We start from the raw sequence: 6,987 nt of genomic DNA, 5'->3' as shown, positions 1-6,987 counted from the left end.
ATAACACCCAATTAATAATTGGGTTCCAACACATAACCATAAGTCCATGCATGGGGTAAAAGACTACTTTACCCCCAACTTATCTTGATTCAAGCCCAAGGCCCAATCCAAAGGCCTAAAAGTCAAACAATGAACCAAAGCCCAACATATGGCCTAATTTTTCAAATTGGGCCCAAACCATTAGATGGTCTTACCCTAAGGCCAACCATTTATTCTAGTTCAAACACTTGGCATTCCAATGGTCCAATATCTCACAATCATCAAGGCCCAATTATGGCCCACATGGCCCAGTTTTCCAAATTGGACCCAAACCCCTCACATGGGCTTTACCTTAAAGCCCATTCAAATATTCTAGTCCATATACTTGTTCTTGGTGTTGGGTTTTGAGCATTCTAACACTCCTATGGTGTACATGCAACCCTATAAACCTTGGATCTATGTTTTCTCTATTATACATGCAAATATTAACTATTCCAAGGTTTCATCCTAACTAGCATATTATGAAGCACCTATACTACAAAGTTCTAGTTAGATGACATACCTTTTGATGTAGCTTGATGTCTTCAAGCTTTAAGAGCTTAGCCCCAATAGTGTGGAAGCCTCAAATGGAATCACAAATCACCAAAACACCTTGGAAGAACTTGAGAGAATATGTATGCACACTAAAATCGGCCCACTCTTATTTTCTTACACTTGTGCCAATTTTGTGAGCCAAGGACCCCTTTATATATTATGTAGGATTAGGGTTACATCCATGTAAACCCTAATACCCATGACCTTTCATTTACATAGGATCCATGGGTTAAAAGCTCCATGGACCATCCATGAAAGCTTAGCCCAACCTAAATGAACTTGGCCCATTCCATATATATAAGAGTCCATATTTAATTAGTTCTTTTTGATCACTTAATTAATTCTAAATTAATTCTTGATCAATACTAATTAAATAATATGATTCCATATTAAAATATTAGAACTTATAATATATTAATATAAATCATAAATATACTATTCTCAAAAGACTATCCATATAAATTGTACCGGTGAAGTGCAACCCAAATAGACCATGCCGGGTCGGGTCAAGTACATACCAAATATAGTTATGGACTTAGACATTAATCCAACAGTCTCCCACTTGGATAAGTCTAAAACTATTATTGAGTATGACTTCAAAACCTAACTGGCAATCGTAGCTCTTAAAGCCGCTGTCGAACTCTGACCTTGTCAATGACTTGTCCATTAGATAAGGGATCATATATTCTTCCATTCTAGATATCATATGGACTGAGACATGGATTATAATCATTCTCTCTGTCCATTTGTTGTTTCCTGATTTTCGATTTATGATGACTGACTGATTGAACAAATCAAATCAGTCCTGGCTTGGCCAAGCACTCACATGTGTCATCGCTAAATCATCGAGGGGCCCACAGATATCGCTTTTATCCCGAAGGTAAAAGGAATGAATAAACTTCGACTCATATGGCCTGTTCTACTACTTGTTGAATCATACACAAAGGCACGTTTTATAACATCGAGTTACCAAATGCGTTTTCGTGCAATCAATGTATAACCAACTCATAGTAACAACTCATATCTCTAAGTTTGAAGAATATAAGATATTATCGTCTCATGATCACTCGTGATAAAATCCATGAAGTGATTCAAATGAGCGCGGGTTGAATCCTATACTCAGAACTTATGAGCACTCATGAGTGTTGTAGCACTAGTTTGTCCACCAACTTGGACCTCTACAAACCAACCCATGATAGTCTTGTTTCATATCTACTTCCAACATATGACCGACTGTGGATGCTTTGAATAACTTAATCATTCAGGAAGAGCGACTTAGTTATTCTGGAAGTCAAAACATGCAAAGTGGAACACAAGAATAAATGAATCAAATATGGTATCAAACCCTATGAATATAAATAAACACTTTTATTTATCACCATACTGATTACTCATTATTCATTGTTTCGGTTTTATCAACTTTATACTTGAATTAAAAACACTAGTTGTCCCATGCTCCAAGCATGTACACTATGTTTTTCTTAAACAATAGCTTTGCCATACACCAAGTATGCACTCTATGTTTGTCTATGATCCTTACTTTGTGAAATAAACCAATTGAACATAATTTCAATGATTCTAATTTCACACTCCCAAATCCTTATCGAAAAATGTGAGAATTTCAAATTCCTATAATTTATCGAAATCTGTTTAGATTTTAAACTTATATGCACTGACCCTCCTGTAATGAATATGTACAAAGTCACAAAGACTTGTCAACAGTCATTATAAGGTATTCCAATGGAGATCAACTCCATGGAAACTAAGTCTCATATTCAAAGTACATTGCTTTGGGCATGCTTCTTGCATTAAGTTTTCTAATCTTACACAGATAACTTCCACCTATGGAGACAACTCCATATTCTCATTTTGACTATCACTTCTGAATAAGAGATGCCTCTTTTCAGAATATGTCAATATGGTCCTTCCAAAATTAGCAGTATACTTCCAACTGTCCCTAAGCAACCAATCTTTGGTAAACCTCAGATTTTCCTCGACAATTGCTTAATCATTTTAGTCATATCCAATTCTAGACCTTTTCCCTTCTTAATGCCTCTGGGCATTTGGAAAAATTTAGAAATGACAAATATTATAGCACATGCAATCGATCCTGTACCCAAAGCAAATGGTACACGATTCATGATGTCTCACATAAAGACATGATTCTAGACCAGTCTTTTGCTACAATATTTTTATTTGCCATGTTTTCAAAATTTGACTATGAAGAGGGATGTCGTAATCATAATCGAATTTTGAGAACGCAATATATAGAATTTCCTTAAGTTGAACCAATCCAACATGAAATTCATATATATATTCTCGACTAAAGATGATTAAGGTCTCAATCTAAGCCTTTATAACTGAAATGAAGTATATCCTCTCCCTTAATTATAGCAAAACAACTTTTTCAATCCCTGCAGCCTCACGAATTGAAACTTTTGTTTTCTATAATTAACATTGCTAACTTGCAACACTAACAATAATTATCATGCTCCCACTAACATGATGATTATTAGCATAACACTTATGCTCCCACTAGCTTTGACATGTACTCAGAAATCAGCTGGACTTCTAGAAATCAATACTTTATTGACTTTCTTACCAAAGTTCAGATTTCTGATACGAGATGCTTTGATAAAACTTTATCAAAATCATACACCTTTCCTTAGATAGCATGCATGTGTGTCTAAACAATTTCAGAACTATGAAAAGGGATACCGTAATCCTAGTCTCAATTGTTTAGACCTTTTTTCATCTACTTGAAATCTACTTGGTGGAAGTGTTTCCTCACCATCATTTTCATGAATCGGAGAGAAACCTTATGACCCTTATATTTTATGGTGTATGTGTTCTTATCCATGTGAATCGTCAAAACCATAGTCACAAGACAAGGATAATGACAAATCCAAACTCATATGGACTGAACTTATGCAATCTTAACTTCTTGCCACCTGGCAGTACAGGGCCTGCCATTGCTTCCAAGTTGTTATGCAACCAATTGAGAACTTTCAGAACTTCTATGCAAAGCCAACTTTAACTGGAATGGGCACAGAATATGTCAACACGATAGGTTATAAACCTCAAGTCGTATGCTAGTGAAGAACCTCAGGTTTTATTCTTGATTAGTTCTTGAAATTCTTTTTAGGATCTTTAAGACTCCCACTATCCTCTTGACATATAAGACTATCTTGCCAAATATTCAAGAGATAGTGCGGATTCTTTATCAAGACAAACACTTCACACAATTGGCCTTAGTTGGTCTTTGTTTTATCCAAAACATCACAACTTACCAATTTCAAATGTACAAGAGTAGGACACTTTTACTCTTACATTTGACAAGTGTTTTAAACCTTTCTTTAAGATATGTCACTCAAGTTACAATCTTGGAGTATGACTCTAAGAATTGTTTTGGAACGAAGTATGACTCATCTTCCTGATCTAACCATTTCAACAATTCATGACTCCTCTTCTTAGTCATAAGAATGCACTAAGATGACCTTTAGAGGACTAATTGTGATATGATTTCTAAATCATTAAGATGATCACAAACATGATACTAAAGTACTCTCCCATCTTTTCAGATTTGAGAAACTTTTATCTTTCTGCCTAATTTGATTCTTCCCATTCGTTCTGCCATACATTAAGACTTTTCCAATGTTTCAGAATTATACTTAAACTTGTAAGTATAACCATATTTTCTAAACTTTAGTAAATCAAATAGTCTTAACGAGCTTTGTGGTGGACATGACCAGTGCACAAGAATGTGTACTCGATCCCTTTAGTCCTTCACTTGACTCACATATCCATGTGAACAAGTAATTAGTCTTGATTTTCCAATGCTTGAAAGTTCTCATTCATCATACTATTCAACTTGCATGATTCCAAGTTTCGGTCCAATTGAAACTTGGGCGATGAGGAACTTTCCTGATTTGGTAAATTTAGACACTACCATAAATGAAAGAATCAAATCCATTTTCCAATATTGCTGTCAGTGGAATCATATAAACAACAATTTTCCACAAATGCCATTGTAAGGATACTTCAAATAAATAAAATTAAACAATTTTCTTTTATTTTAAAACTTTGCGGAAAAACTTATCCTTACAATCCACATGGAAAATTGTTGTTATCTATTCCTTAGCAATATATCATAACTTCTTAAGCAACTGCTCAAAATTCTGATGCGATCGAAATCCACCTTCGCGATCAGAATCAACATATACTTCCTTTAAGATTTCTCTCTATTCTTTGATTCTTAAAACATCAACATGTGACCCAGTCACATCATGTAATGTGGATCTCAGAATAGAACTTAACAGAGTTAGATAATGGGCTCTACCTGATGTAGAGTCAAACTTATTGACTTTAACATCCTTAGGTAAATTTGGCATCTTTGCAGTCAACGCCCCTTCCTTTGGCAAAATAAACATATGGACCCTTTGGTAATGGGACTATCTCAGACTTAGCCTTTCTCTTTACCAATTGGTCAACCGGGTTGACTATGGCCAATCCCTTTCCATTGGGAAGAGAATGCTTTTTCTGGATTTCCAGTGTCACCATTGTCACTGTCCATAAAGTTTTTGGGAAGTTGATCTTCTAATCAAATTTGCTTGACTATCGTTCCAAATCATTGCTGATTCAGCTGCACCAAGCAAATAGATATGATCATTAAGGTTCATGTCATAGTCTGTTTCATAGTAGTCCTAAAGGAACTCACTATGTGACTTAGAAAGTCATTGAACATCCAACTTTCTCAAGACTTTGACACCCAACTCTCCCGGCTTGTCAATATGTGACTTCATCTCTAAGATGTGATCACACATAGACCTTGCTTTCCATTAGGGCTTGAGTGACCTTGAACTTGTGGGTTAGGGAGAATAATTGGAGGAGGTGGAGGAAGAGAAGTATGACTTCCATGAGCCAAACTCGGGAAGTCATATTCATTAGGAAAGCTTGGTTTGGGAAGATCATTGTTGTCTAAACCAGACATGAACAATGGGAGAAATTCACGTAAAGCTGATTTAAGTCCTTAATATAACACCCAATATGATATATTAAGGCTAGGACCCAACAAACTATTTTATAACTTGGAAGAGGGATGCCGTAATCCAAGCTATAAAATATTTGAAGGTAGGTGAATGACGATTCACCAATTTCCACCAAGATAAACGAAATGTATTATTAGGTTTTAATTTGTTTTGAAACTCCTAGATTCTTTTGAGATTCATTGAACTTTTCAATGGCATGTTTCAATCTCGAGTGTGCCCTTCAGGTTTTGTGACTGGGATGCCGAGGATCACAAAACAAGGTGTGAAGTAACCATGCAAATATACTTGGTACCCTTAATATTTACCCCTCAATCGATGTGCCGGTTAACCACACACGCTCCAACGATACTATGATAAACATTAAGTTACCCTTTGCCTACCTTGTTAAGTCCAGGTTAGTGTGCCGGTTAACCACACACGCTCCACTAACAGCTTAAACAAAGTGCAAAGTGTAATTTCATGGATTAGCACCTTATTCACATTTTCCTAAGTAACTAAGATTGAGAATTTATAAGTGTTTAGTTACTTAGTATTTATCATTATACTTATAATGAAGGGAGAATTATAGTCCTTGTCATACCTGTTCGGCTAACGACCCTCCACCGGTCAAGGAAGCGGTGAGTGAGAGTGGACACCCATTAAACTGCCATTTTATAGGCAGTAACCTTATACCCCCCCTTATAGACCGGCTTCATGAATGAGACCTACTAATGGTAAGACGACTTGCTCTTATACATATAATATATTAAACTTTTAATATTATAATAGTATAAGGGTGTATTTTAGACATTTAAAATACTTGGTGGTTTAATCTATTAATTAAACTAGATTTTTAATTTAATTAAACTCAAACCATATATTTATGGATTAATAATACTCTTTTAATTAAACGCTTTAATTAACTATTAATAAAGTCGATAAGAGTTAATTTGAACTATTCAACAAAACATCATAATTCCAATTATTAAACTCAAAATTAAAACCATTTAATTAATTGTTTAAGTTATGAACCCAAGAGTTTTAGAATTCAATACTTTTTTTCATAAAAAACTTTTCTCAAATTCCAAAACTTGAGGGCAAGTTTTGTAATTCTTGAAAACCTTTGGATTCCATAACTTATGGAATTAATGATGAAACTTTACATGTTCCATAACTTAAGAACAAGTTATGGAATTCTTTAAAACATTAACACCAAATTTTGTAACTCCATAAAAACTTTGAATCAATTTTTTTTTAAAAAAAAACTTTCATATCCATAACTTATGGAAGTTTCAAAAACCCTTAAGATCACAACTTTAAAAAAAAACTTTTGAGCTCCAAAATTTTATGACAAAATATGTAACTCCTTAAAACATTTAGATCAAAC

This window comes from Lactuca virosa, chromosome 8, assembly GCF_052849685.1.
Source record: "Lactuca virosa cultivar CGN04683 chromosome 8, Lactuca_virosa_CGN04683_v6, whole genome shotgun sequence".
Taxonomy (NCBI): Eukaryota; Viridiplantae; Streptophyta; class Magnoliopsida; order Asterales; family Asteraceae; genus Lactuca; species Lactuca virosa.
Note: the sequence above shows the minus strand (reverse complement) of the source record.